This window comes from Macrotis lagotis, chromosome 1, assembly GCF_037893015.1.
Source record: "Macrotis lagotis isolate mMagLag1 chromosome 1, bilby.v1.9.chrom.fasta, whole genome shotgun sequence".
NCBI lineage: Eukaryota > Metazoa > Chordata > Mammalia > Peramelemorphia > Peramelidae > Macrotis > Macrotis lagotis.
The window spans coordinates 883,549,530-883,577,491 of record NC_133658.1 but is presented as its reverse complement, the minus strand read 5'-3'; the positions used below and the strand labels follow the sequence as shown (position 1 = coordinate 883,577,491).

The 27,962-nt window shown below is 37.0% G+C and overlaps 1 protein-coding gene and 1 pseudogene across 3 annotated transcripts in view; both read left to right on the top strand.

Moving 5' to 3' along the window:
* On the top strand, positions 1 to 27,960 carry LOC141509171 (proteasome activator complex subunit 3 pseudogene; annotated as a pseudogene).
* Positions 1 to 27,962, top strand: part of UBE4B (ubiquitination factor E4B) — a 124,791-nt gene that overhangs the window by 24,630 nt on the left and 72,199 nt on the right. The gene's annotated exons all lie outside the window — the stretch shown is intronic.

The following is a 27,962-nucleotide window of genomic DNA, read 5'->3' as shown; positions in this document are numbered from 1 at the left end:
CTTAGCTTAATCCTGGAAAGAAATTTTTTATTTTGTCCATGGTATTTCATTAAATTTGCAAATAATATAGTTTTCTCTGATAGATTCTAGGTGAATATAGATTAACATCTTGAAATGCTATAAAATATATTTGCTGTAACACACTTCCATTCATAATGGATTGTTGTTTTAATTCATTGACCTGAAGAATACATTTAACAGTGTCTTTTTTTAAAGTTCATTTTTACCTATCAAAATGTATGTTTTTCCTTCTCTTTTAACTTTTTAAATATTTTGTTTTTTCTAATTTCATGTTAAAATAATTTTGAAAATTTTGAGTTCTAAATTCTTTCCCTTCCTCCTCTTCTTCCTCATTGAAAAGGCAAGCAATATGTTTTTCAAAATTAATTTTGTTCCTTGTCAAATAGTATCAAGAGAGATATTTGTTAATGTTTGAGTTAATGTTTTCCATTTTGCAATTGTAAGTCAATAGATTTCCATATTTCTCTTAACAAATTTTGTTTTTGTCTTTGAGTCTTAGGCACCAACTTCTCAGAATGACCAGACCCCTTCAGTGGTTCACTTTTTAATTATTTAAAAGTTGTAATACATTTCTTCACAATCATTTATTAAACAACTTCAGTGGTTGCTGGATACAGCCATAACGTTATACTTAGATAGCTTAGAGAATACAAAGCTCTGTTGTAAACATGATTCCTACCCTCAGTGATCACATTTTTTTTTTTAGTGATCATAGATTATTGATTGATTGGGTCCAGCATTCCTGCAAATACATCCATTGATCCTTGATTCCTTATGTAAACAAGGATAATCAGAAAGAGATTTTTCAGAGGGAAATTAATGAAGTAAAACTCTTTTCTACTCCTTGGAAAGTGTAGGCCATGTGAAGTTTGACTCTGTTCTGTTTTTGATCTGTAAAATAAGGACAATGATTCTTAAAAGTTCACATTTTCTTTAGTTGCAGTACCAATGTGAAAACTAGTGTAAAAGATGATTTAAGAATACAATATTAAGGGGCAGGTAGGTATGATGAATAGAGCACCAGTCCTGGAGTTAGGAGAATCTGAGTTTATAGCTGACCTCAGGCACATGACATAGCTGTGTGAACCTGGGCAAGTCATTTAACCCTGATTATTTCACCCTCTAGTATAAAGAAAGGGATAATTCTGCAGTTTTAGACTGAAGATAGATGGTGATGAGAGAATCATCATTTGCCATTATAATTATGACAATATTGTATGAATTAGTTCATTAGTTTGTTATCTTTAAATGACCTCGGGTATGCTGATCAGTGACCCAATCAGATTGAAAGCTTGATCAGAGGAGTTTTCTCACAGTCATACATCTCAAGCACTAAATATATCTTTTATGAAAACTGATCCCGTACTGATAACTCAGTTACTGTTTCCTTGTTCCTTTGACTTGGAGGTAGTGGGACCTGTTCTTTCTGATTTCAAGAAATTGTATCTGTTTTTTTCTCCCCTTCCAGTTTGAAAAGATCCTAATCCTCCAGTCAGATTACTTAAGATTGTAGTCTGGTTTGTACTTTTAATACATAAAAATCTGTCTCCCCTATATTCAGGACCTAGTACCAAATTAAGGAGGCCCGGTCCCTATTTGTTATGCAATTGGCATGCATTGCATAATAAATTGAAATGTTTGGAAGCTTAAACTTTGTTTTCTCAGTTATTTCAAACTTCACAGAGATGTATAAAAAAGTAAACAAGAATAAGAAATCACAAGGACCTTAAAGGTTAAACTGTTTACATTCCTAGATGGGAAGAGGATACAGAGTAACCCCCAAAACTATCAATATTAGGGAAGTTAGAAGGAGTGTACCTGGAGGCCATGGGTGTAAATGTTTTGTTAAATTATATTATGCTTCATGTTATGTTGTGATAATCTTAAAAGAAAGTGAGATTGATGGGGTGGCTAGGTAGCACAGTTGGATAGAGCACTGGCCCTAGAGTCAGGAGTACCTGAGTTCAAATCCGGCCTCAGACACTTGATAATTACCTAGCTGTGTGGCCTTGGGCAAGCCACTTGACCCCATTGCCTTGCAAAAAACCTTAAAGAAAAAGAAAAAAGAGTGAGATTGAGAAATTGATCTGATCTAAGAGAAGGGGGAGGAAGAATGAGAAAAATTAGAAAGTGGGTTGTTCTGAAACAAGGGGGGAGAATGAGAAAAATTATTTCATATAAAAGATTTGCGAGTAAGAGTTTTACAATGGATGGGAATATGGGGTTGGGGAATAGATATCACTTAACTTTCATCTGAACTGGTTCAAAGAGGGAAGTGTGTGTGTGTGTGTGTGTGTGTGTGTATGAAATCCATCTCAGTTAACGGGAAGGGGCTAAGAGAAAAGGGGAAAAAGTTAGGGGCAACCAGGTGGCACAGTGGATAGAGCACTGGCCCTGGAGTCAGGAGTACCTGAGTTCAAATCCAGCCTCAAACACTTAATAATTACCTAGCTGTGTGACCTTGGGGAAGCCACTTAACCCCATTGCCTTGCAAAAAAAAAAGGAAGAAAAAAGAAAAGGGAAAAAGTGATGAGGGAGGAAAGATTAAATGAGACAGTAGTAAGCAGCAAAAGATATTCAAAGAGGGATAGAGTTAAAAAAAAGGATGAACAGGAAAAAAACAGGATAGAGGGAAATACTCAGTTAACAGTTATAATCGTGAATGTGATTGGAATGAATGAATGATTGGAATAAAATGGAAGTGAATAGCAGACTGGATTAGAACCCAAAATCTAGCAATATTTTGTTCATTAAAAAAAACACACACTTGAAACAAAGACACGAAATTAAAATGGAGCAGATCTTCTGTGTATGATTCAAATGAAGTCAGGGGTAGTAATCATGATTTCAGAAAAAACAAAAGAAGACCTAATAAAAGATAATCAGGGAAATGACATTTACTAAGAAGTAACCATGGACAATGATGCAGTATCAATATTTATGTATATACATTAAGATTTTTAAAGGGTACATTAAATGAGTTACAGGAAAATAAAGTAAAACTATACTAGTTGGGAAACCTCAATTTACACTCTCAAAACAAGATAAATCTAACTGTAAAATAAACGAGAAGTTAAGGAGAATTTTAGATGAGTCATATATGACAACTATAGAGAAAATTGAGTGGAAATAGAAAGTATTTTTCCCTTAATTGTCCATTACACCCTCACAGAAATTGACAAATTGACAATAAAAATCTCACAAACAAATTCGAAAACGCAGAGCTATTAAATGAATGCTTTTTACACTATAATGCAAGAAAAATCAGTTACTAAAAAGCCTTGGAAGCATAGATTAAACATTAATTTGAAAGTAAATAATCTAAAATTCTTATGAATGAGTAGGTCAAAGAACAAATAATTAACGATGATAGCAGTGTGGCAACATAGCAAAATTTATAGGATGCTTCCAAGGCACTAATTAGGGGAAAATTTTTGTCATTACATACTTACATAAATAGAAGAGAAAAAGAGCATAACTATGAATTGAGCATTCAACTAAAAAAAATAGAAAAGAACAAATTTTAAATCTCCAATTAAACACCAAAATAGAAATCCTGAAAAATCAAGGAACAGAGTAATACAATTGAAAGTTTTAAAAACAAAATTGTTGAACTAATGAAATAAAGAGCTGGTTTTATGGGGGGGGGGGGGTAATAAAAATAGATGAACCATTGACTAATTTGATTAAAACAAAGAAAACCGAATTACCAGTATCAAAAATGAAAAGAAATGAATGTACCACAGTGAAGATGAAATTAAAGGAATTATTAGGAATTATTTTGTCCATTTATGTGCCAATAAAACTCATAGCCTAATGAAATGAATGAATATGCTCAAAAATATAAATTGCCCAGGTTAGGGGAAAAAGGAATAGAATATTTAAATAATCCTATTTTAGAAAAAGAAATAAATGAGCTCCCTAAGAAAAAAGCCACAGAACCAAATGAATTTACAAGTGAATTTTACCAAAATTTTTTTAATTTTACCAAATTTTTAAAGAACAGTGATGTCATATAAACCATTTAAAAGGGGGGGGGAAGTATCCTACCAAATTCCTTCTTTGATATAAATATGCCTTTAATAACTTAGAAGGAACAGGAAACAGTTGGACATCTTGCTTATTAACTTCTGTGCTTCCAATTTTCTCAATTGGTAATAATGATAGAACTACATAATATGTGAGCTAATACATTTAAAATGGTAGTGATGGTGATAATTATGTAGCTATCCCAGCCTCTGCTTGAAAATCCTCAAGGACAGCCCTTTCTTCCTGTGACTCATTGTTAGGAACTTTTTCCTGGTAGTGCACTTAAGTTTGTGACTTTGCATCTTCTACCTCTTGCTCTAGGTCAGGGCTGTGCAATCTTACTTTTAAAAATTCTTATTGAAACAACAGTCAATATATTTTGATTTGCCATTTTAGTGAGAGCTCTGTGGCAGCTTGGATTCGTTTGCTAAAGCATATACTAAACCCACAGGCAACTGCATTTTGGACAGTCCTGCACTGGGTTATGCTCTTTGGGAACCAAGCAGGACAAGTCTGATTTCTCCTTCGCATTACTGCCCTTCAGGTATTTGAAGAAAGCTATTGTGTCTACCCTTTTCCAGGATGAACAGGCCCAGGCCTATTTTTTTTTTTTTAAACATCACCCATGTGGTACAGACCCAGGTCCTTCTCCTTCTGGTTGCCTTCTTCATTCTCTTGCTTGTTAATATCCTTAAACCCAAAGTGCCCAAAATTGAATAATCTTCCTGTTGAGATCTGACCAGGCCAGAATTCTTAAAAGCAGTATAATGCAGCCCAACCTGCTTTTTTGACTGTCAGACTCCTTCAGTCTTCTAAAAACTACATATGCTTTTCTTTCTTCTTTTTGGGAGGTGGAGTGGAGCAATGGGATTAAGTGATGTGTCCTATGTCACACAACTAGTAAGTATCAAATGTCTGAGATCACATCTGTGAGATCCTCCTGTCTTCAGGGTCAGTGCTGTATCTACTCTGCCACCTAGCTGCCCCTATAGATTCCTTTCAAAAGAGTTGCTGTCTGTCCATGCCTTCTCGCATTTTTTATTTAATGGAGTTGACTTTATTTTAACTCAAGTGCAAAACCTTCTACTCTTATTAGAGGGTAACACCATTCTCCTACTCACCATAGGAATCGTCCTGTATTCCTATCTCTCAACACCTCCACCCCAAATTCAAGGTACCAAGTCCTGTTGTTTTCATCTTTTCAACATCTCTTGAATGTGCTTCTTTCTATTCTCTGATACTGGTGCCCTCCCTGGTAGATCCTTATCATCTCACACCTGGACTTCTGTAGCCTTTGGTGGCTCTGTCTGTTTCCAGTCTTTCCCTCTACTAGTCCTGTTTTCGATCAGTTATTCAAATGATTTTCCTGAAGCTTATGCTTGACTTTATCACTTTTTAACTCCATGAATTCCAGTGGCTCTCTGTTGCCTCTAGGATCAGATACAAACTCCTTTAGTGTTCAGAGCACTACATAACTACCTCCTTGCCACCTTTCCAGTCTTCTTTGTTTTCTCCTACAAATTGTATAATTCAATGACATCAGCCTTCTGACTGTCCCTCATTCCTTGAGTGCTCTTCCTCCCTGGTTTCCTTCAAACCCATATTAAAACTATATCTTCTATAGAAATCTTTTCCCTTTTAATGCTAATGCCTGTTTATCCTGTAAATAGCTTGTCTTTACACATTTGTCTACTTGTTGTCTTTCCCTTTTGATTGTGAGCTCCCAGAGGGCAGGGGTTGTCTCTTGCTTCTCTCTGTATCCCCAGTGCTTATCAAAGTGCCTGGTACAGGAGGAGGTGCTTAATCTTTGTATACTGACTGGCATTTATTTCTGTTAAAGTCTACCTTCCTACAGTACCTGTAAAACTAGTTTGAAAGTGATTATATAGCTTGGTGTCATCTGTAAATTTGTTGTGTTTCTTCAAGTCACTGATAAACATGATCAACAGCACAGGACCAAATATAGATCCTTGGGGTCCTCCATTAGAAAAATAAAGAGATGATCAAGACATGACCTAGACTAAAGAATAGTTGGAAGTCATTAGCTTCTATAAATTCAATGATCTCTAAGCATTTGACTCCCAAATCCTTATTTTCAGCCCTGATTATTTTCCTGGGCTCTAAGACTCATCTGCTCCCCCCTCCCCCATTCTCACTTCTATTTAGAGTACTATTCTGCATCCTTTCAGTCATCCACATTGGCACCCTTGAAGTAATCCTTAATTCTCATTCCACCCATATTAAGTCAGTTTCAAGTCTTCTTAATTTTGCCCCCAGAGCACTTTTTTAAAATGTCTCTTCTCTACACACATAGAATGCATCTCATTTCAGACCTTCTTTAGCCTGGACTGTTTTTCTCTCTGCCTATAGTCATTTCCTATTACATTCCCTGCTCTCCACAGTTGCCAATGGTTTTTCTTCATTATTATTTTCTTTTTAGGTTTTTTGTTTTTTTTTTGTAAGGCAAACAGGGTTAAGTGGCTTGCCCAAGGCCACACAGCTAGGTAATTATTAAGTGTCTGAGACCGGATTTGAACCCAGGTACTCCTGACTCCAGGGCCAGTGCTTTATCCACTACGCCACCTAGCTGCCCCTCTTCATTATTTCTTTAAAAAATGTTTTTAATTATTTATGTGTCTTGGTTGTGCTATATAGTAGATTGGCTCATATATTCTGTGTATTTTTATATTATTTTGAAAGGGAAGTGTCCCTTTCAGTTTTTAATTGTGTTTTGTTATTGCTGTGTAGAAAGGCTGGCTATTGATTTTTTTGAGTTTACTTCAGAACCTGCAGCTTTCCTGGAAACTACTGTCTCAGTTATACTGATTCTCTACAGTTTTTTTCCCTATAAACTACTATATTGTCAACAAATAGGGGTGCTTTTGTCTTTCTGTGTATTATTGTTTTTATCTTTTCTTCTATTCTTAGCATTTTAGAATTCAGTTTCTAGGGAGGAAAGAGGCTTCCTTGCTTTATTCTTCTACTGATTGAGAAAGTTAAGTGTTTCTCTATTCCATTAGTTTTCATTACATAGTTTTTCATATTTTAAAAGTTTTTTTGTGCCAGTGTTTTGTAAAGTTTTTAGTATAAATGAATGTTATATTGTGGGAGTATTTTCCTGCATCTATTGATAAAAACTATATGCTTCTGCATCTTGTTTTGGATATAATTATATTATCCCTAGTATAAATCCAAGTTGATAATTTTTCAATAAATGCTATAGTCTTTCTGCTAGAATTTTATTTAATATTTTAAAAATAATAATTACTAATATCTTTGGCCTGTAACTCGCCTATAAACTGCTTTGTTCTTTCCTAGTTTAGATATTAAGATAAAATTTGACTAATTAAAGGAGTTTGGTAATGTTTTATTTTTCAACTTTTATAATAATTTATATCAATTTTGATAGTTACAGCTATTTAATAGCCCTACATCCATTTTAATAGTTTTTTATTGCTACTGTTTACTTATGTGGTATGATATTTCTCTACCTCCCTTCCTCTCTTCAAATAACCATTTCTGATAACAGAATTTCTTAAAAGGGAGGTAGGAAATGGTAGATAAAACCAATCAACACCAACAATTTATGACATCTGCAATGTATGCATAAATCTCAGCTCTTCATGGTACTTTTACAAAAACAGCATTTATTAAGACATAAAAAAACTCATAAATGAAGATAATAAAAAAATTTACTAATAACGCTAAAATTTATGTAGTATACTAGGGTTTGCAAATAATTTATTTTTTCTTCACAACAATTCTAGGGTTATTGTGGATACCTAGTGGGTAGCTTCTATTATTATTATTCCCATTTTACAGATGAAGAAACTGAGGCAGACAAATTTTATGACTAGCCCTAAGATCACAGAACTGAAAAATTTATACCTCTCTCAGAGGTGAGTTATAAAAAGTTTGGTGAGTTAGTGTATCAGGAGGAAAATAAAACATGACCAGATCAAATTCTTCCTGAAATCGAGGTTTGGGGTAGGAACAGTCTAATCAGAGAATAGGACCACAGGGGATTGAAGTAGCTCCAAGGTGAAAAAACAAAATGTTAGAGATGTAAAATTCCTGAGTCAGAAGTGGAGCCTATGGAGAATGAGTATGGCTGACTTGGACGTTTCTTCCGGTGGAGGTTTCAGGTTGACACTGGCTAATCAGAGGAAGCTTCTCTAGAGTTAGAATAAATGTGAGGCTGTGGTAGAAAGTCCAGAGAATAAATAGTGGGTCTGGGAGAAAAGTGAACATATTTGGATGAATGCCACCCTTGCTATTTGGCTTTCCGCTGATATCTAGTAAATTTTGTTCTAGCCTTCCATTTTCTTTTTTAATCTTTACCTTTCTAATTCAGTGTTTTTACTTTTTTACATTTTTTCATGTGTAATAAGTTGTTGACTTTTTTAAACCATTCCATCGCTGTTCTTTTATCAGATTATTTTTAACCTTCATTTCAATATTAATTCTGAACATAAACAAAATAGAAATTTTTTTCACAAACACAATAGAACAGAGAGAGAACTGTATACAAAATATTAATCTCTATTATGTTTAGCTTGTAATTTTCTAAGTTGTCCCTGCCTGTTTGTCTATGTTTCCTTCTTTTCTCTTCTTTACATTTAAAAAAGTGCTTCAGTGATTGTCTTTTCATGAGTTCTATACATCTAATTCAGAGTGTCTTTTCAGCCCTCATCTTTTTCATTAAAAGTTTTTTAGAAAATCAAGGGCAGAGTCAATATGATAGAGAAAAGTCAGGGACTTACCTGAACTCCCTGTCAATCTCCCCAAACAGCTTTAAATAATACTTCAAAACAACTGCTGGAGCAGAAGAACCATAAAAGGATGGAGTGAAACAATTTTCCATCTCAAGACAACTTAGAAGGTTGACAGAAATGGTGGGGGGGCAGCAGACAACTGGTCAGAAGGACATGACAGGACTTCGTTTGTGGCATTGCCCATATTTGGATCTGTGTCTTGGACCCAGAGAAAGGGGGAGTGCTAGCATGCTTGCTGTTGTGGTGATTGAAATTGTCCCTCCAACAATGGAAGAGATTGAGGCAGAATTCTGAATCAATAGTACTTTATTAAAGGGTTTATGATGTAGTGGACTTAAGTTCATGTTCATGATTTGAGATGCCCTCCCGTTCCAGGGTCCAACTTTGATATGGGTTGATAGCTAGACATTCAAAAGCTACCTCAAATGCAGGATAATTCCATTGATTCACAAGACATATGTGAACCAAAGGCAGAAACAAATATCAGCAAATTCACTAGTGGGTGAAGCAAGCAACATCTCCATTAACTAAGTAGTCACAAGATGGATAAACTTTCCCTTGGGTTAGGCAGGAGAAGATACAGTAGAAATTATACATAACAACTTGGTGGTCACAAGATGGATGGACTACTTCTTAGATTAGGCAGGAGGAGATGATTAAGTATAAAAATACTTTATTCCCCCCAAGGCAATGGGGTTAAGTGACTTGCCCAAGATCACACAGTTAGGCAATTAAGTGTCTGAGGGCAGATTTGAACTCAGGTCCTCCTGAGTCTAGGGTTGGTGCTCTATCCACTGCTCTACCTAGTTGCCTCAGGAAGTATAAAAACAAACTGGAACTTTCCATATATTTGAGTCACCTCTACCTCATTGGGCTTGGACATCAAGACAAGGCAAAACAAGGGTGGAGGGCCACTACCTACCTTCCTTTAGTTACACAATGATTTTATAATCTGTACTTCTAGCTCTGGGATCTAATATACAGAGATTGTAATTACTACTCCTATGAAATCATATCAGTTTGACTGACACTAATTGGAATAGAGTGGGGGCCCAAATGAATTTTCTTTCCTTCAATGACAGTCTTGACTTCTAGACTTCACAGGGGTTCTTTTTTGTCACTGGAGGTGGGGAGGCAGGAATTTGTTGCATTGTTCACTTTTGGATTAGGGTCTCAGTCTTTCCTTTCATTGAGGAGGAACATTAGCAGCATAGTAGAGTTTGTTTTCACAGGTGAGCTGAGACTGGTCACACTTAAAGAAGAGTTCCTGTAGTTACTCAAAGACTAGAGCAAAAGGCCAGGAGAGTAGTAAATACAACCTCTCCCAAGATCATACCACCTTAGAAGAACTTAAAACTTCTGGAGTCCCCAGAATTAGCTACAAAAAAACCCTGAAACTTGGAACAGTCCTCCCTTCTGGAAGAAGAGCCCCACTTTATCATAGAATTAGAAGACAAGAATTAGACTGGGAAAATGAGCAGAAAAAAAAGATCTGACTTCTTATAGAAGCTTATGGAGACAGGGAAGATCAAAACACAAATTCAGAAGAAAACCACATTCAAAGCTTTTAAGTAAATTATGAATTGGTCTCAAGCCATGGAAGACCTTAGAAAATATTTTAAAAATCAAATAAGAGAGGGAAAATTGGTAAGAGAAATGAGAGTGATGCTGTAAAATCATGAAAAAAGTCATAGCTTAGTATGGAAAGCACAAAAAAATACTGAAGAAAATTATACCTTTAAAAAAACACCACATTGTAGGCCAAATGGTAAAGGAAGCACAAAAATCAAATAAAAAGTACTGTTCACAGAATTAGCCAAATGGAAGAAGATTAACAAAAATTACTCAAGAGAAAAACTCTTAAAAGACAGAATTGGCCAAATGGAAAAAGAGGTACAAAAATTCATTAAAGAAAACAACTCGGGGCAAGCTAGTGAGCGAGCAGGGAGGTAGGCAGGAAGGCAGGCAGGTGCCCAGGAGGCAGCAGCAAGGAAGTGAGGGAGCCAGACAGGCCGGCTTGAATATTCAAGTCCTCCGGTCCGCACCCCAGACCCCTTCCCCCCAGCTGAGTGGACGTGGCCCGCCCCAGCCATGGCCTCCCTGCTGAAGGTGGATCAGGAAGTGAAGCTCAAGGTTGATTCTTTCAGGGAGCAGATCACAAGTGAGGCAGAAGACTTGGTGGCAAATTTTTTCCCAAAGAAGTTGTTAGAACTTGATAGTTTGTTGAAGGAGCCTATCTTAAACATCCATGATTTAACTCAGATTCACTCAGATATGAATCTCCCTGTTCCTGATCCCATCCTCCTTACCAATAGCTATGATGGATTGGATGGTCCCAATTTGAAGAAGAGGAAGTAGGATGAGTGTGAGGAGGCCTTCTAGGGAACTAAAGTATTTGTGATGCCTAATGGGATGTTAAAAAGCAACCAGCAGTCGGTAGACATACTTGAAAAGGTGAAACCTGAAATCCAACTGTTGATCGAAAAATGCAGCACGGTCAAAATGTGGGTTCAGCTCCTTATCCCCAGGGATATAACTTTGGTGTATCCATCCAGGAGGAGACAGTTGCAGAATTAAGGACTGGAGAGTGAAGCTGCATCTTATCTGGACCAGATTTCTAGATATTACATTATAAGAGCCAAATTGGTTTCTAAAAAAGAAAAAGAAAACAACTCCTTAAAAATTAGATTTGGCAGGTGGAAACTAATGAATTTGTGAGACATCAAGAAAACAGAACAAAAGAATAAAAAAACAAAGATAATGTGAACTGTTTCATTAGAAAAACAACTGACCTAGAAAATAGAACCTGGAGAGAAAATTTAATTATTATTGAACTTCCTGAGAGTCATTATCAAAAAAAGAACCATAGCCTTCAAGTTTCTTTCTTTTTTTTTAGGGTGGTTTTTTTTTTTAGGTTTTTTGCAAGGCAAATGGGGTTAAGTGGCTTGCCGAAGGCCACACAGCTAGGTAATTATTAAGTGTCTTAGACTGGATTTGAACCCAGGTACGCCTGACTCCAGGGCCAGTGCTTTATCCACTGCGCCACCTAGCCGCCCCCAAGTTTCAAGAAATCATCAAGGAAACTTTCCTGATGTCCTGAAACCAGTGGGTAAAATGGACTTTAGGAGAATCCACAAAGAGATTCCAAAATTAAAACTCCCAGGAATATTATAGTCAAATTCCAGAGCTTAGAGGTCAAGGAGAAAATGTTATAAGCAGTCCAAAAAATGTCATTCAGATATCATGGAGCTGCAATCGGGATAAAACAAGATTGAGCAGATTCCACATTAAAGAATCAGAGGCCTGGGAATAGGATATTTTGGAGGGCAAAAGGGCTAGAATTACAACCAAGAATCATCTCAGCAAAACAAGGTTTTTCAGGGGAAGAGATAATATAGTCAGTGAAACAACTTTTAAGCTTTCCTGATATAAAGGATTGTATTAGCCAATTTCTTTCAATTATAAGACTCAAGAGAGACATAAAACGGTAAATAGAAATCACAAAAGATTCAGTAAGGTTAAATCATTTACATTCTTATATGGAAATGAACTTATAACATCCAAAAGCCTTCTCCTAATTAGGGCAGATAGGAGTCCATAGACAGAGTATACAGTTGAGTTGACCATGATGAAAAAATTATCCAAAAGAATAAATTAAAGGATGAGAAAGAGAAAGGCACTAGGAGAAGTGAAAAGGAGAGGTACAATGGGGTAAATTATCTTACATTTAAAAAGACTTGAAAGAATTTTTACAGTGAAGTTGAAAATGGGAGAGGTGGGGAGGTGCAACGCATGAACTTTACTGATAAAGACCTCTTTCTCAAATATAGAAAGAACTGAACCAAATTTATAGAAATAAGAAACCATTTCTTAAGGGTATGAGCAGGCAGTTTGCCGATGAAGTAATCAGGCTGTAGTTATGAAAAATGCTCTAAATAACTATTGATTAGTAGAATGCAAATCAAAATAAGCTACACCCCACACCTACCTTGCTAATATGACAGAAAAGGAAAATGACAAATGTTGAAGGAATGTGGGAAAACTAATACTATTGCACCATTGGTGGGGTTATGAACTGATTTAGTCATTCTGTGAAGCAATTTGGAACTATGTCCAAAGGACTATGATATCATGCATACCCTTTGATCCAGTAATACCACTACTAGGTCTGTGTCCCAAGAGATAAAAAACAAAGGAAAAATACTTAGTAGCTCTTTAGTGAAGGGAAAGAATTAGAAATTGAGAGGATGTCTCAATTGGGAAATGGCTGAGCAAGTTGTATATGATTATGATGGGAGTACTATTATGCTGTAAGAATTATGATGAGTAGGATGCTTTCAGAAAAATCTGGAAAGACTTACCCGATCTGATTGAAAGAGAAATGAACAGAACCTGGAGAACATTATGTACAGTAATAGCAATATTGCATGATGATCAACTATGAATGGTTTAGCTATTCTCAGCAATACAGTGGTCAAAGAACAATGCCATCCATCTCTAGAGAAAGAATGTATGGAATCTGAATGAAGATCAGAACATAATTTTTCTATATTGTCTATATCTTTTTTGGTCTGTTTTATTTCACAACATGGTTAACATAGAAATATGTTTTGAATGATAATACAAGTACAACCTGTATCAAATTGTTTTCCTTCTCGATGGGGGGGGGTTCAGAGGGAGGAAAAGAATTTGGAATTCAAAGTTTTAAGAAACAAAATTTTTACTTGTAATTGTTGGAAAAAGAAAATATTAAATTAAAAAAAATATTTCAGACTCTTATACTTGATTCCTGTTGCTTAAATTCTATCTTTCTAGTTATTCTATTTTTTTTTTCTTCTCCCGGTTCTGTTCAGTTGATTTTGCATCAGTTCATACAAGTGTTTCCAGGTTTTTCTGAAATCATTCTTTTTGTAATTTTTCAATTGTTACTCATTTCTCTGAGCATATGTAAGCCAACTGGTGGTACTGCTGATTCAGATGATAGCAACAGTTTATTAAGTTGTGGGACATGGTTCCAAATTGGTTTTCAGAATGGTTGAAAAGGTTTTCTTTTTTTTTTTTTTTTTTTTGCAAGGCAGTGGGGTTGAGTAACTTGCCTAAGGTCATACAGCTAGGTAATTATTAAGTGTCTGAGATTAGATTTGAACTCAGGTCCTCCTGACTCCAGGGGCTGGTGCTCTATCCACTGAGCCACCTAGCTGTCCCTTGTCTTACACTTTTACATTAGTCTTTTTCTTTCTATTGGATTTTAAATTTTGGGGGCAGAAGACTAGAGATTGAAACCCAGCTCTGTTCCTCCTTACCTGTGTATATGGTAAACCATCCAAAGTCTCTAAAGTGGGGGATAATAATATTATAGCTACAAAAGCGGGGGGTGACTGCCTTGAAGAGGGAGGGAAGACTGAGGTAATAATAGGTATAAAAAAACATTTATCAAATATTAAAATATACAGAAGGGGATACAAATGGAACAGTTTTGTTACCACTGTATTTAATATGTATTTTTAGAAACTAGGTAACATCATTACATGTATCCTTTAGGAACTGGTTGAGGAGGTAGAAGAATGGTGTATGGATAGATTTCAGAGAATGTTAACTTAGAGAAAAAATTATTAGTTTTTACTAATTTCCTTCTGAAATTTAACATTTTTCTCAATTATTTAAAAACATTCCAAGAAGAGTTGTGTAGGTCCTACCAGACTGCCAAAGGTTTGGGTCCATGATGCAGAAATGTTGAAGAATATCTGCTGTACTATAATTTTCATTTAATGATTACATGTATAAAAAAGAAAATATAAAACAAAAAGTGTAAGTTGTATACTATTCTTTTTTTTTTTTTTTTTGCAAGGCAATGGGGTTAAGTGGCTTGCCCAAGGCCACACAGCTAAGTAATTATTAAGTGTCTGAGGCCGGATATGAACTCAGGTACTCCTGACTCCAGGGCTGGTGCTCTATCCACTGCGCCACCTAGCTGCCCCTATATACTATTCTTTTTTGAGCAACTGCTCCCAACAGCCAGATAGGTGTAGGATCCTTGGGAGTAGCAACATCTTCCTGAAGGCCGGGCCAGCTTCTGCCCTAGTCATACCAGCCTTCATCTGGTGAAGCAACCAATGCCTGTGAAAAAGGTGCCAATCACACCCACTACCTGCAATCCCATCAACCACTCATAGGGCATCATTAGTCCATTTTGGGTGAGGGAGCATGGGCATCTTGAGGGGCAGACAGGAGGCTGCATGGATTGAGTGTAGAAAACATGCCACCATCTACCCTCAGAGCCACTGTAACAGTTCAGGTCCCTATGCCCCAAGGAGAACAATGCTTCTAGGCCTGTGCCCTCAGCTGTCATCCTGGGAAGTAGAGGTTTGCCCACTCCCTACCCCTAGCAGGGGCCATCGCCCCACTATTGAGGACCCAGAACACATAGCTCTTGTCTCCAAAGTCCTTGGCCTTGTCAAAATAAGAAAATCAGCAATGATGTGATGTGAATGACTATGGTGTCTGAAGTCCTGAGAGGCATTGTGCAAGCTCCAGAGGTTCTGTGAAGTTCCTACAATTGCTGTGTGCAGATGAGCTAGGGACGGGAAGTTGGAAGGAAGCACTAAGAGGCTCCTGTTCCTTGTTCCAGCTCCAGATACCTGCTTCCAGGAGATGCCTTTGATCAAATACTGGGAGGTTCCTGGTGGAAGGAAGGTTTCCTGAGGGACCCTGATGCCTCCTGTGGGCCAGGACCACTGAGTACCTGGCAACCCCCCTCCCAGGGAGGTGCCAGGATATATGAATTTAGGTCTTCCTGTGTCCAGGCCACAGAATGCAGCCTCCAAGTGCAAACCTGGTCTGACAGTAGCGCTTTAACCATGGACACATCACTGAAACCTCTGCTTCAGTTTCCTCACTTTAAAAATGGGGATAACAGTGCCTCCCCTGCCACCCCTGGTTATTGTGAAGATTAAATGAGATAAAAGTTGTAAAACCTTCAGCCTGGTATCTGGCACATAAATGGTCTATAATGCTTATTTCTTCTCCCTGTTCCCTTTCATTTTCCATATGTGATAACTCCTCCCTCTCCTTTTGGCATTGCACTTCAAGGCCTTTCTAGGTGTTTTCACTGGACTGAGTTAAGAGACTTTGACTTGGTGGATAAAAAAGCTAATCTCAGAGTCTCCTGACTTTTGATATCCTGACTTTGACCCACATGCTAGATTTCTGAAAAGCCAGAACTGAGCTGGGAGGGCCCTCAAATGGTCTTCCAGGCAAGTGACTATTAAACTGGACACTGTGCTGTGCTCTGGGGATGCAGAGACAAGCAAAAAGATGTGCCTGCCTCAAAAAGGAGGCCAGATAGAAGAGGTGCACCTTGGCCAAGTTATCAAAGCTAGGAGGGAAAGGAAAGCGAGGCCTGGGAGGTAACATGACTCAGCAAAGGTCACACAGGCACAGTCAACTTTTTAGTACTATGCAAGGTGATCTTTTGTTGACCTGTTGTTATTTGTCCTCTAAGCAAGTCCATCATCCTGGCCTTCATGTATAGGTGTGGCAAGGTAAATACAAGGTAGCTATAGATTAAATGGAAGGTATTAGACCTAATGACAGAGATATAAATCAGCATAAGCATCTCTTGCCCCTCCCTGATGAAATGGAAATAGGATACACTGTCATATTGAGTGTGGGATAGATCAAAAAACTCAGGTATGAGTAAGACACTTCAATTTGTGGTGAGAACAGTAAGTCCTTTTCATCCCTGTTTGAATTTGATTAGAATTAGCAATGGAGCTGAAAGTGACTTATAGAGACCATCTTATCCAACTCATTTACTGGAAGAGGAAGAAGTGAAAGAAGTTATCTGGGGTGATACACAGTTATATCCTTGTTTCCTTTTGAAACTAGGTAATTTGAAAGTCTCCCCCCTTTCTCTTTTCTGTCTCTCCTTTCTCCCTCCTTATTCTCTTTCTCTGTCTCTCCCCTTTCTTTTCCTTTATTCTCTTTTTCCTTACACTCTGTTTCTGTCTTTATTTCCACATACTGAAGTGAACTTAGAGGTCATCTAAATCTAAAGTTGGGACTGCTAGGTAGCTCAGTAGATAGAATGTTGGGCCCAGAGACAGAAAAGATCCATCTTCCTGAGTTCAGATCTGGCCTTATACATGTATTGATTATGTGGCTCTGGGAAAGTCATTTAATCAGTTTGCCTGTTTCTTCATTTGTAATATGAACCAGAGAAGGAGATGACAGACCAGTCCAGCATCCCTACCAAGAAATCCCAAACACGGACACAAAGCATTGAACATAACTGGAAAACAACTGAAGAACAAAAAAAAAGTCTGAAAATCAATTCAGAGCTCCCATGTTTGAATCTTAGGTCTGCTGCTTTACTTTCAGAAGTCTTTCTCTTTCTGAATATGTGAGCACATAGTCTGGTATAGCTTGTTTATTTTGTAGATAAAATCCACACAGGAAGAAGGTATATATGAGTGTTCATAGGTTAACTCATTTGAGAAAATAAGCTCATTTTAGGAAGGGTACAGGCTTAGCAGAAATTAAAAATTGATGAAAAAATTTGGATTAACATGGAATAAAATTGATTTTAAAACCAATGAATCAAGTAATCTCTCTTTTGACCTGATGAGATTTATGATAAATTGTATTAATGAGTTAAACCAGAGAAAGATTGCAGGTCAGGCAGGAAAGGCCATTTTATCCATTTGAAATATCTGGATTTCCTAAGATCATTTGTATATGATCATTGATGTTGCATATGAATTTATTACTTAGACTGTAGGGAGAAGAATTTATTTATCTTAATATATTTTCTCAGTTTTATTGTTTCTTATAATGTTTAGGAATCTGCTGTTTTTCTTTTGAGGGTAGAAATCTAGTTACAGTAATGGGGAGGGTAACTGTTAGCATAATGTGTTAAGACATAGAATAAATAAATTATAAATAATTTTGAGGTTGGGAATATGATATGGGCCAAATAAAATACTCTGATATTTGGTATTAATATAATGTAAGCTCTTCGACTCTCTTAACTTTTTAATTCATTATTATAATTCTGTACATAGATCTTAGTATTCAGTTTCTTAGGTTAATGATGCTCTTAGGGGCGGCTAGGTGGCGTAGTGGATAAAACACCGGCCCTGGAGTCAGGAGTACCTGGGTTCAAATCCAGTCTCAGACATCTACTTAATAATTACCTAGCTGTGTGGCCTTAGGCAAGCCACTTAACCCCATTTGCCTTGCAAAAACCTAAAAAAAACGATGCTCTTATTTAGGTCTTTTTTTTCCCAAAAAGACTGCAAGTCTCATCTGTTTTATTCTAATTTAAAATTAGTTTTGCCCTGTTGTGATAGTTCTTCAGGGTATGAGGCTGCCCATGGATGCTCAGCATCTATGCCTGATCCATCCCATTGTAGACCAGATGGCAGATGATTTGGCAGTTTCCCAGTGTCTGTCCAAATTAGATTTAGAGAAACTCCTGACCAGGCTTACTGAAGGAAAGAAGGGAGATGAATTTTTCACCCATACATAGTCTCCTTAATTTTGGAGTGGTTTTGATTTATATAGGTAGAGGGATTGTCCACACTGTTAAGAATATATAATGAAGTATTGAAGAGGAACTTTTAAAACCAAGGGAAGTGTTTAGTAAACATGCATCTTAAATTTGAAATATCATAATTATAGAAGTGTGTTGTCTATCAATATGCTTAGCAATCCCTTTAAAATTGATTTTGTTCATTAGCATAGTATAAAGCTTATCGTTAGAACTTAAAATAGGTTTTTCATTCGATTTTCTTATTTTCTTTTAACACTCAGTCTTAGGAAATGTTAAAATACTAAGCTAATTTGGCAAGAATGAAATTGATCACATTGTTTCTTTAAAGTAACTTATTTCCCAACTAAAATATATTTTCTTTAATGAAATTACGCAGTTTAAGGAGTTTGATTATGCTACATTGCTATTCTGATACTTTGTATTTTGCATTTTTATTATATACATATAGTTTAGCAGTGTCAGACAAGAACAATTTTTTAATTTAAATTTTAGTTATATTTTTCATTTTTATATTATCTTATTTTCCTAACATATACCTCCTTTTTCCCTTTCCAAAGAGCCATCCCTTACATCAAGGAACAAAATTGAAAGAAAAAAATGCAGTTCAACAGAGCTAGCCAACCCATCAACCAAATCTTACATTCTCTGCAGAGCTCTCTACTTGTAATCCTCCACCTCTGTAAAGAGATAACCAGCAGACTTTGGGTGTATTCCACTAATATCCTTGAGATGTTAAGATAAAACAAAGAAAACTCCTAGGACATTAGGTGGGTTTCCTACACTAAACTAATGAGAGGACGTGGGCAATAGTCATTTAGCAATCATATTCATATGTATATATATATGTGTATATATATATATATGTGTGTGTGTATATATATATATATATATATATTTGGGGATACAAAGAAAGGAAAAAAACAGTCTGCTCTCAAAGAACATACATTCTGCTAAGAGAAACTTTATGTAAAGGATCAGATACATTTAAAATATGTAGAATTGATGGAAAAGTAAAATGAGAGAGAAGTGTTATTAACTGGGGGTGAGCAGGCTAGTAGGGGCCAGGAAAGGCCTTTTTACCTTAGAACTGAGACTTGATGGAGGCTAGGGAAGCCAAGAGATGGGAGGAGAGACAGCATTCAGGAACAGAGATGGGAAAGTGAGGATAGTGTTCAAGGAATTGTGAGCAGACCATTGTGCCTTCAGGAAATAAATCCCAAACTGAGAACTTGAGATTGGTTCTGGAGAATCTTTGTTTTTGTATTTTGCAAATGGAGAAGTTCCGAGTAAGTGGGCAAGTTCACTTAACTTCACAGTGTCCTTTCCAAGGAGGTTCACATTGACAATGAGGTTGACACACACATTGCCAGAACTAGCTCAGTACTAAGGTTCCAAAAGAAAGTTTGGATGAACAGAGGTATTAGACTGACTACCAAACTGAAGGTCTACAGAGCCATTGTGTTGCCCTCATTGTTGTATGCCTGTGAAACCTGGAGAATCTACCATGGCAAGAAACTGAATCACTTCCCATTTAAATTGTCATAGGAAGATTCTGAAGATCCCAAGGTAGGAGAAGATAGCAGACACTGAGGTCCTTTCTGGAGCTAAACTGCCTAGCATTCCAACATTACTACAGAGAGTACAACTACGATGGGCTAGACCCGTTATTAGAATGCCAGATGTATACTTGCCAAAAAAACTATTTTATGGAGAACTCACACAAGGCAAGCACTCACTAGAGGGTCAGAAGAAGCAATACTGGGACACCCTGAAGGTCTCATTGAAGAACTTTAGAATTAATTATACAGCATGGGAGACCCTGGCACAGGACCGCCCAGCATGGTGTGCCCTCATCAGTGAGGAAGGCAGAATGGAAGCAGCTCAAAGGAAACATGGCATACGTAAGTTTAGAATAGCCCAGGTGTTCGCATAGACTATATGTACCCAACCTGTGGTAGAAAATTCCATGTTTGTGTTGGCCTGAGCAACCACAGTGGGACACACTGTAATTTGTCTAAGACATAGTGATGTCATTTTGTTTTTCTTTGATAATGAAGGATAAGAACCAGCCAATCATCATGTAGAAAAGAGAGCAGAAATCCAGAAATATAAAGAAATGACAAATAGGAGAAATTCTGGGGAATGCAAAGAGAAGTCGGGGGAATCACAGTAGCTTTAGACAATGCTGTCTTCAACACTGCTTATGAGAGACCCCCTGAGCAGAAGCAGCTGACATAACAATAAGCACCAGCACTATCTACCTTGAGAGGGCAGACTCTAGAGGCACCAGTCATTCAGCAAGTATTTATGAAGTCCTGAGGTAGGTCAGACACTGCTTGGTACAGGGAAGATAAGGTCAAAGAATAAATGGGATAGTGATAATATTTACAGAGTAGTTTGGCATAGGAACCATCAACGTGAGAAGATTAGGACAGCTTTATGCAGGAGATGGTCCAGAGCTACATCTTAAGGGAAGAGAGGGACTATGAGGCAGAGGTAAGGAAGGAGGGCATTCCAGGCAGGAGGCACTGCCAGTGCAAAGACAGGGAGATGGGAGACAGAACAGACAAAAGGCCAAATGTTTTAGATCATTCATTAAATAGTTATTAAACACTTACCATGTGCTAGGACTTTATGAACCACTAAGGATCCAAAAAAAGACAAAAGACAGCCTCACCCTCAAGGACCTTACAGGAGAGACAACTTACAAGGAAATAACTGCAAAGAAAGCTACACACAAGATAAATAGGGAATAATTAACAGGAAAGGTACCAGAATGAAGAGGGATGAAGGAAGACTACTTGTAGAAGTTAGAATGTAGTTGGGATTTAGAGGAAACCTGAGATGTCAGTAGTTAGAGTCAAGGGAGAACATTCTAGGCTTTGAGGACAACAGAGATGGGGTGTCTTGTTATTGGAATGGTCAGGGGCCAATGTCACTATATTGTAGAATCTTGGGTGGGTGGGGAAGCAAGGTATAAGAAGACTCAGAATGTAGGAGAAGTCTTTGAAGAAACTTGAATGCCAAAGAGGATTTTGTGTTTGATCCTGGAGACAGTAGGGAGCCACTTGTCTAGCCATTTTGGGCTAGAGTGAGGAGAGACTTGAGGCAGGCAGACAGACCCACCAGTAGATTATTACAATAGTCCAGGTGCGAGATGATGATTGAAGGAGGTTGCAAAGATGAAGTCTGTAGGCTCTGACAACTTGGATATGAGGGTGAGAAATATTGTGGAGTCTAAGATGATCTCAAGGTTTCATGCCTGAGAGACTAGGAGCATGGTGTTTTCCTCTACAGTAATAGGGAAGATTCTGGCTCTCTTTGATTAGCCATTTTCTTGGATCTAGATTGACTTAGACTACATGTAAATGACCATTATTCTTGTTTTAGCCCAAATACTGAGAGGGTTCCCTCTCAGATGGATTTTTTTTTTGACTATGCAAAAGGCTTTTCTTTTCTTTTCTTTTTTATTTCATACCTACCTTAATTACTGTGTGGGCCTCACCCCAGTCAAATCAAGACCTATTAAAGCCCTTAGCTTAAAAAGGGCTATGTCTCTCCCTGCATCCAGAACCATCTCAAATCATCCTAATCCATATCTGGCTACTGGACCTAGATGGCTCTGGAGGAGAAAGTGAGGTTGGTGATGTTACAGACCTATCTCATTTAAATCTAGTTCACTTACACATTTCTGAGAAGGAAGAAGAAATAACTGGTAGAAAAGGTAGGAGATGGGAGGGTAGGGATTCGGGGGAAAGATAAAGAATTCTGTTTGGGACATTTGAGGTATAAGATTTCTTTTGGACATCCAGTTTGAAATGTTTGAAAGGATTGGAGGTCAGCAGAGAGATTTGGTCAGGAAAGGTAGATTTGAGAATCATCAAAGTAGAGATAGTAATTAAATCCATGGAAGCTGGTGAACTTACCAAATAAAATAGTATAAACTGAGAAAAGGGCCCAGGACAGAACCCTAAGGGATAACCATGGTTAGCAAGTATTAAACATAATTTTCCTAAGCTAAGATGAAATAAGAAAAGTTAGTTTTTTAAATGAAGTTTTATTCTCTAGGATCTTATCAAGAATCCATGGATGGTTGACATTCTTACAAATGCCAACCCTGATAAAAAATTTTGGAGATATTTTATACAGAAAGGACAAAGAATCATAAAATTGACTAAAATAACCAATGAGATTTCATATAAATACATAGTTCTACATTATGATCCTCTCATAAGTTATAATATTTACAATAAGTTCATATTGATAAAAATCCCACTTAGGTTAGAAAGGGAATGTTTACAAATAGTCATAGAATTGCTCTCTTCTCATCCAAGATATCTCTTATCTGTGTGGTTTGTTAATCCAGGTGAAGAAATTTATTGATGCTATTACAAAGCTGACCAGGTAATATTGACACAGGCCAAATCAACATTTAGATGTACGAAACAGGCTCTGACATGGCAGACTGATATTTTTACGTCCTAAGGCAACATTCAGATTTATAATTCTTTTTTTTTTTTTATTTTTTTTAGGTTTTTGCAAGGCAAATGGGGTTAAGTGGCTTGCCCAAGGCCACACAGCTAGGTAATTATTAAGTGTCTGAGACCAGATTTGAACCCAGGTACTCCTGACTCCAGGGCTGGTGCTTTATTCACTGCGCCACCTAGCCTCCCCCAGATTTATAATTCTTAACTAGAGTCTGAGAAACCAGTTTTTGACCAGAAGTATAGAATGAAAGAGTATTAGACTTGGACAAGGGCATGATCTAGATGATGATATAACAAAGGAAACTGAATAGGATCAGACTGATAAGACAGGAGGAGAACCAGGATAGAGAAGGAGTGTCAAGGAAGGAGAGAGTGGTCAACAGGGTCAATTATAACCTGTTGATGAGAATGAGGGTTGAGAAAAAGCCAATAAATTAGTAACTTTGAGAAAAAAGGAGAGTATGAGATCAGAAAAATAAGTTGAGGCCAGGTTGTATATAACTTTAGAAGCTGTTTGATCATAGATAACATTTGAAATCAGGGGAATTTGTGAAATAGCTGTGTCTGGAATGACGTGAGCTAGTAAGAAACTTGAGTTACGGAGACCAATCAGAAGGCTCCTGATCTAGGCAAGAGAGGGAGAGGGCAAGTGAGAAGGATTTCTTTGTATAACATTCTCCTCATTATAATATGCATTGAATATTTTTCCTATTTCTTCCTAAGTGGAGAAGAGTTTCATGTGAATAGCAGTTGAGCATGGGTCAGTCGGTCCTGAGAGATAGGGAAGCACCATTCTGAAGGGGTAGATGATGACCTGTTACCCTCAAATGATTGAAAGGGTCAGGTTCAGATCCTCAAGTCTGGTGGAGATGGGCGCCATGAGGCAGCTAGTGTAGTAACATAACTAATCCTGGAGAGGCCAGCAGAAGCCCTGGGAAGAGTTCTCTTTTCTCTGTGAAGGACAGGACCATCCTGGAATGGGTTCACCCCAAGAGAGGGGCTCTCACCTAGGAAAGCCTCGTGGTTGACATCTGGTGAACAAAGGTGGAAGATATGAGAGGAAAGACCATACTGATGATTAGGCCATTGAGAGATGGTTTAGGATGTACCAGCTGATCAAATAAGTTCATTGAAAATCAGATAATGTCATAGATCCTATCACAACTCTGAGACGGTTGATCTGTGAGGAAAGATCATACTGATGATGGCAGGTTAGAATGTATCATGTTGTGTAAGGTTAGGACACGATTAGGTACCATCATAGTTCTGATCATAATTACAGATGTAAGTCTGAGATGAAAGACTATCCTGAGGATTAGCCCATCAAGTGACAGGTTAGGATATACCAGGTTGTTGTATATTACTACAAAGAACAGACTTATGCTTGCCCAGCATTGTTGATGTGGATTACCTCACTGATAAAGAGGAATCAAGGCCATTTAAGCCTAGAGCCTGCAGTAGCCAGAGCATCTCCAGTAGTCCCTAAGAATCAAACCCTGAGGTGTTTGATTTTGGCATAGACCAAGTGAGAAGGGTGCCTTGCACAGCATCCCTCTCACTATACTAAACATAATCATGCTCCGATTTCCAGTCTTTGGTTGGTTGGTGTTGTCTTCTTCAAAGGACTAGAAGTATACTAAGCATAATTGAGCAAGTCATGTCATCGTGTATATGAAGATACGGTCATCTTTGATTATGAAGGGCATAACTTCAGTCAGGTTGGTGTTGTCTTCGTTCTTTGAAAGACTAGTTGTATAAATCGAGCAAGTCATGTCATCATGTATGTGAACATATGGTCATCTTCACTTTTGAAAGACATCCATCAGTGTGGTTGATGCCATCTTCTTCGTTCTGCGAAGGACTGGTTGTATAATAAACATAATCGAGCAAGTTTTGTCATCATGTATATGAAGATATGGTCATCTTTGATTATGAAGGACATATATCAGTGAGGACCTAAACTAACATGTTAGCAGAGTGAGGGTAGATAAGGGGTCACATTTCTGTTCCTCCATTTTATCTGAAAAATACTGTCCTTTTTTGGAGAGGGTTTTGGGAAAATAAGTGATGTGCCAGTGTGACTCAATTCCCAAGATTTCGGGCACTAAATCAACTTAAAATTGATATTAGGTCTAGATTTTCTTGGGTGATTGCAATGACTATCACTTCAGGTGACAGAATATAATTACTTTTTTAATAATAAGTTTTTAATGATTGCATTTTTATTGATATTTTATTTATTTTTCTAAGTACATGTTATGAAAGTTTCTGCATTCATCCACTTGCATATTTATAAGTTGCACATTTTTCTACCCTTCCCACTCCCCTTTCCTCAGAGGCAAACAGTCTACTAAAAGCTGTCCGTGTTCATTTGTGTTTAGCATGTTTACATACTAGTCATTTTGTTTATGGGGCAATTAGATGGTACAGTCAATAGGGCACTGACCTAGGAGTCAGGAGGACAGAGTTTGAATCCAGCTTCAGACACTTGATATTCGCTAGCTGTGTGACCTTGGAAAAGTCACTTAACCTTGATTATCTCCCATTCAGGGCCATCTCCAGTCATCCTGATTCCTATCTGGTCACTAGACCCAGATAGCTCTGGAAAGAGAGGCGGGTGACTTAGCACAGCATCCCCCTTACTCAAATCCAATTCACATGCTTGTCTTGGCATCACCTCCCTGATGTCATAGTCTTCTTTGAAAATGCTGGACAGACATATCCTCTTCATCATCACTTTGTGAGTGAGGAATTAGGACTAAGGGAAAAGAAAGAAAACCATGGGCTAGAAAGGAAAAAACAAGTTTTTTAAAAGTGAAAATAGTTTCCTTTCAGATTCTGTGGATTGGGTTTTGTTTTTTGGGGGGTTTTTTGCTTCATTTTGTTTTACCCTGGATGTGGATGGTGTTAACTATAACAGGTCTCCCCCATGGTTGTCCTAAATTTCTGAACTGTATAGAGGAGCTGCATCCTTCATAGTTGATCAACTCACAGCATTGCTGTTAATGGGAACAATGTTTTCTTAATTCTGCTCCCTTTGCTCAGCATCAGTTCATGTAATTCTTTCTATTCTCTAAAGTGATCATTCATGGTTTCTTATAGAACAATAGTACTTCATAACATTCATATAGCATACTTGTTCAGACATTCCTCAATTTATGGGCATCTCCTCAATTTCCAATTCTTTGACACTACAAAAAAGAACTACTATAAATATTTTTGAACATCTGAGCCTTTTCCCATTTTTTATGATTTCTTTTGAACATAGGTCTAGTATTGATACTGCTAGGTAAAGGATATAATGTTTTATTGCTCTCTGAGCACTGTTCCATATTGCTCTACAGAATGGTTGGATTAATTCACAACTCTACTAATAGAATATTAGTGTCCCAATCTTCCCAAAATCTCTCCACATTGATGATTTTCCCTTTTAGTCATCTTAGCCAATTTGGTAGGTATATATGGTATCTCATAGTTGTTTTATTTTGTATTTCTTTAAGCACTAATGATTTGGAACACTTTTTCATATGATTACACACACACACACACACACACACATATATACATACATACATACTTTAATTTCTTCATTTGAAAGATTCCTGTCCTTATTCTTTGACCATTTTCTCTGTATATTTTAGAAATGAGACTGTTATTAGAACCTCTAGCTGTGAAAATTGTTTCTCAACTTTTGTTTTCCTTCTAATCTTTGCTCATTTGTTTTGTTAATGACATTTTATTTTTACATTTTTATATCCCTCTCCTTTCCAGAGACTCATTCCATATTTTAAAAAGAAAAAAGTTAAAGAGGAAAACATCATTAAAACTGATCACAGTACCTTGAAAAAAAATCTTATTAGGATTCTAACATCAGTGACTCCTCTCCCTATGCAGAGGACAGGGGACAGTATCTTTTCATTTCTCTTCTTCAAGATCCATTTCTTTTTTTGTAATTTTTCAGCATTAACTTTATTTTGCAAGACAATGGGATTAAGTGACTTGCCCAAGGTCACACAGCTAAGCAAGTATTAAGTGTTTGAGGTTGAATTTGAACTCAACTTCTCCTGACTTCAGGACCTGTGCTCTATCCACTGCACCACCTAGCTGCCCTTCAACATTAATATTCAATAGTACTCATTTTTCCTTGTGTTTACAATGTTGTGGTCATTGTGAATACAGTAGAATCTCTGTTTGCAATTTAATTTGTTATGAGATTTTGATTGTATTGCAAAGCAAATTTTCCCATAGGAAATAATGTAAAGTCAGATGATCAGTATAACATCCCCCAAAAATATTCAAATAAAATGATTATTTTTTGTCCCTAATGCACCTGAAATGCAATAGCAATGATTAGTATACACTATAAACCAAAAATAAAACAAATTAAACTGCATTTTACCTTTGAGAAGAGTCGTGCCTGTATGAGATGAGAAGGAGGAGGTGGAAGGGTTATTGCTTGGAAGGAGAATCTCCTTTCCATGGGAACATCGGGGATTTCGACAGTGGGACTGCTTTCTCTTACACCTTTCACTAAAAGTAAGACTAACATTATAGCCTTTACTTATTTTTCATTTTTTGAATCACTTTCATGTTTTCACTCACTGATTTTTTTTTCTTTATCTGACTAGGAATCTAATATTTGTTTTGACTTTTTGTCATGGAAATGTGACATTGCATTATCATTAAAAATAATCATACCTTATACTGCAAATTTTTGTTTGTCCTGCAAGACAGACTCTGCAAAAAATTTTTCCTTGTTCAACAAAGCATACATAAATCAGGTTACTCATAAATCGAGGTTCTATTTTATATATTTTTGACTCACCCTGCATCAATTCATATAGATCTTCCCAAACTTCTTTATTTTTGTCCTATTTGTCATTTCTTATTAGTAGTCTTACACTATTACATTTATGGACCACAACTTGTTTTCCCACCCATCCCCCCCCAGTTAATGGGCATCTTTAGTTCTAATTCTTTGCTCCAACAAAAATGACAGATTAATTTGTTCATTCTTGAGTTTTACAACAGTTTAAATTCAAATGGTGAAGCTTTCTTGCTTTTTTTAAAGTATTTCTTTCTCAGTACCATTATATC